Here is a 4,500-nt window from a genome sequence, read left to right as displayed (position 1 = left end):
ATAGAGTTACTTCGTTGGTCGCGTTCTATTACAGTAGTGGACTGGGGCTCAGGCCTGTCGGTTTGACTGTCCCTGTCGACAGTCATGACTTGCAGACTCGTGATCCAGTGGTGGGGGATGAGGTACTAGTCAAGACTGCATAGTGGTCCCTGGATGTGGGGTGAGAATTTGGAATTGGGACCCGAAACGTGAGAGCGGTACCAAGCGTATAACGTTCCTCGTTGTTCGGTGCGCATATTCGCGGGGTCGTAATAGTGGTCTTCAGGCAAATGTGGCAGGACTGTGTGTTGATTTCCCTCGGTATTGAAAATAGTGCGGAAAATATCCTTTGGTCATTTCTGTTATTTCAAACGTTTTAGGCATTCGATTCAAAGGCATGGCCAAATAACTCACTGAATCTTTAAACTGTACTTGTCCCACTTTCATGGAGATGATGTTGGCTCCTTTTATGGTGACATGAGGCATTCGGTGCCTTGTTCTGAATAGTATTTCAGAACAAATTGTTCATCGCATCTCGAGAAATTGGGACCCATCACCATAGCAAAACGACTGCAGTCTCCGTAACGTTCAATGTCCTCTTGGCTCCAGGTGTCGTCGATAGGGTCTAAGATCCATCGGGTTCAATCAGAAAGAGTGTTAGGTCCACGTCTTCCTGGAATCTTGCTACAGTTGGGGCAATGAAAAAAGATAGGCTCTTGGATGCACTTCTCGCACGCGCGATGAGCCACGAAGAAATTAGAAATGTGAATACCAGTCTCTTGCATGCATTCGAAATAAAAAAATATGAAATTCCCTTTCTTCTTTTCATCCTCTTGTTTAGATTTATATTTTTGGATGAAGCAATCATATTCCATGTTCCAAGTCCACAATTTGGTGACAAATAAGACATCGTTTCTTCCTTGGACAAAGGTTATCGGTGCGTATAAGATGTACGCAAGTGGAGCACAATCTCAGGATTTGGACTGCACTTTCTGCTGTGAACCTTGCATCATGAAATGTTGATAACAGGTAGGGCTGACAAAAGTCCGATGAGAAGCTGAACAATGGATCCGTTCTTGTCCTTCGGAAAGGCAGAGTTTAAAGGCTAAACAACACTGACATCTCCCTCTGTACTGAACGTGTTGCTCTAGATTGGCATACCCATGCTCACATTTCTCACAATAATAAGCATATCCGAGGAATTCTGTGATACAGATAATTGTATCAAAATATTCTTCGTGACGATAGATGTGAATGTATTTTCCGTCATTGAAATCGAGGCCAACATACATACATGTTGATGTTGATGTTATAGGGTTTAACGCCATTTTTCAGCACAAGATAGGCTATACATGGCGGCCAGTATTAATGGTGGAGGAAGAACCCGTGAAAACCCCGGAAAGAACCACCGACCCACGAGAAGCTACCGGCAAGCTTTCTCACTTATCCACATTTGCCGAGCCCGAGACTCGAACCCACGCGGACAGAGGTGAGATGGTAGTGATCCGTGATGGAGAGCGCTTTAGACCAATCGGCCATACATACATACATACATACATACATACATACATACATACATACATACATACATATAGGTAAGTAGGTAATTATGTAGGTAGGTAGGTATACATATACGATGACTGTCTTAGAGTAATCATTCAATTCACATCAGGTCTAGAAGGTAGAGCGTACACAGATCGAGCTCTGGTCAGAGCTTTTAATGGCGCCATACGTAAGTTTACTTCAGAGAAGACGACAGGCTGGTCCTCCTCTTTTCGAGTTAAAAGGCAAGAGCCTTGCTATATCTGTCATTGCTCTGACAAACCGTAGGAATCTTTTGACAAATTAAAGGCCATACTTAATAGTGCACCAATTTTTTCAGCTCAAACTTTCAATCAATTATTTAAAATGTATGTTGATGCAAGTGATGTAGGGATTGGTAGAGTATTGATTCAAGAAAATAAAAATGGTGATTATCATCCAGTGCTACTTTTTCTATTAAATTTTTTTTAACAAGCACCGGAGAAAATATTCCACAGTAAAGAAGGAACGTCTGAATTTCAGTATTTTGAAGTGTATATTAGTCCCTTCTCTGATGATTGTATTCAGGTATCACAAACCCCTTGCTATCATTAACAATAATCAGAGAACGTTGAATTCGAGTTAGCCACTGAAGGAAAACAACACTGAAGGGAAATGGTAATGTGATTGCAGACACATTTTAACGTGAATTGAAGCTTGGTACTGCTTTATTTTGGGCAAGTTTTGTGTAAATAAACTCAGTGTCATCCATAAGACACCTTCATGTGTAATTGTAATCGGCAATCGGAATTAGAATTGTAATTATTATTGTTATTATGCTGATATTTATATTATATTTTCTCCTGATTGGAAGTAGCAAACAATATGTGTGTGTGTGTGTGTGTGTGTGTGTGTGTGTGTGTGTTTATGAGAGAGAAACCTGGTCAATCCAGATTTCAGACTGACAACACCTGTGTGTCTTCACTTGTCTGTTCCTCTTTAAATATAAATTTTGGCCATAAATTAAAATTCGGAATTGCAACGAAACTTAGATCTTAACCTTTTGGAAATTTCATAACTCTCACAAATTTAAATCAGGAAAAATCATTTTGGAAATTGTTTTTTTTTTTTCAGAGTCATAGTAATTATATTATAATGCCAGATTTGGGGTTTGTCCAGATTTCGTATTTGGCACAGAGACACTGAGAAATTCAAACTCAAACAAAATAATTTTACGATATAATAATGCTAAGTATAATTGATATGCTCCATATTTCTGTAATAACATCTATATGTCTGGCTGGACAGTATTTCAGTATTTACTAGTCTACAAATTTTCACTTGCCCAAGTTTTGAAAGCTCTGAAAATTATCGCTATACTTAAACGCTGTATGTTTCCACATAAGTAAACATAATTAAGTCGACTGTACCTTGATAGCACAAACAGTAGTATTCGTTTACCAAATTTAATTAAAAAGTAAATTTGGCACATATAGATTTTGTTCACCTCTTTAAATCCCCTCTTAACATTTACAAGAAGAAAATCTATTAGGATTTGTGATATAGTCTGAAAGCCTCAATTAATGAAGTTTTTAATAAGGTAACAAACTAATATCAATATCACTGAATGTAAATGAAAATGTTGATACGTTTAGGCTCTTAAAGAACGCAACAAGAAAAGAGTGAAGACAAGCTTTGTAAAATGTTAACAAATAATTTATTTCCCTAGAAAAACAAGGTAAAAATAAGGGGAAAAGGTTACGGTTTTACTATTCAAATACACAAATAATCCAAGAATTAAAATATATATGTCCTGGAAATAAAAAGTCCTAAATGAATCTGAGCTGGAGTCCTGATACAAAAATCCGAACTGGCGGACAATGGCGTATGCAATAGTCAGTGTTCTCCTGATCGATCAACAGTTCCTTGTTGAACCACAGAAAATAATATTCCAGCTTTGACTTCAGAATACAATTTCAATAAATGTCTTTGTCCAAGAATTCTGCATGAGCATTTAAATATTTCCAGGGTAAAGAATGATTAATTCCGTAAAATAGAATTTCAAATCAAACTGGTCACAACAAAACACCTCTAAGTGTCAATGGTGTATAGCCCAACTGACTAAATTCTCTATAGAAAAGAGTTTTACACTAATTTAAGACGCAAAACAGATTCCCGTCACATGATGACGTTTCTAGAACAAGATAAAAGGTTTTTACATTCCTAAAATCTCGTACTTTCAGTATGGCCTCGACTAAAACCATTAATTTGTACTCTGGGAAAGAATTTAAAAAAAGAAAATAAAAGTTGTTTACTTCAACTCACTGATTTCTGAATCAAGGTCAGGAACTAGGTCAGCATTAGATACAAAGTTTCTATTATTAGTGTTTACGAAAAGAACAGTCAGGTCAAACTAATTTCTGGAAACTGTCAAACCCAGTAAATAAAATTACATTATAATAGCATGTAATGAAATATTTAAAAACATTAAAACTAACAAACAACCAATTAAGTTAAATCAAATATAAAATATATCAAACATACATAACACTATCAATATGTAAATAAGAGCAAACAATAAGAGTAGATAATACAAATTATAACAATTTATTCTTATCTATTTATAACATCATAAATAGCATATATTTCTTTCTTCTCTGTGATCTCTTCTGTGTTTCTGACCGCTCCGGTGGCCTAGTGGTTAGAGCGTCCGCCTTGGATGCGGAAGGTCATGGGTTCGATCCCCGGCCGAGGCATACCAAAGACATAAAAAATGGTACTAACAGCTGCCTCGCTTGGCGCTCAGCATCAAGAGGTTAGTGTTAGGACTGGTCGGCCTGGTGTCAGGATAAGGTGCCTGGGTGAGACATCATACTACATGTCTGCGGCATGATGCCCCAGTATTAGACATCACTATAAACTGCAGACATCTGAGCGATATGGCTAAAAGATTGTTAAAGCTACGTTAAAAATCAAAATCACACACACACACACTTCTGT

At 37.3% G+C, this 4,500-nt stretch overlaps 1 non-coding gene across 1 annotated transcript; it reads left to right on the top strand.

The window, feature by feature from the left end:
* The first annotated feature begins 4,183 nt into the window (after nt 1–4,183).
* On the top strand, nt 4,184–4,256 carry Trnap-ugg (transfer RNA proline (anticodon UGG)). Its single transcript has one exon. It is a non-coding gene; the product is annotated as a tRNA-Pro (tRNA).
* Nucleotides 4,257–4,500: the final 244 nt, after the last annotated feature.

The sequence above is a fragment of the Sinohyriopsis cumingii genome, chromosome 10 (assembly GCF_028554795.1).
Source record: "Sinohyriopsis cumingii isolate HCF-2022 chromosome 10, ASM2855479v2, whole genome shotgun sequence".
Taxonomy (NCBI): domain Eukaryota; kingdom Metazoa; phylum Mollusca; class Bivalvia; order Unionida; family Unionidae; genus Sinohyriopsis; species Sinohyriopsis cumingii.
Note: the sequence above shows the minus strand (reverse complement) of the source record. Positions and strands in the feature narration are given on the sequence as shown.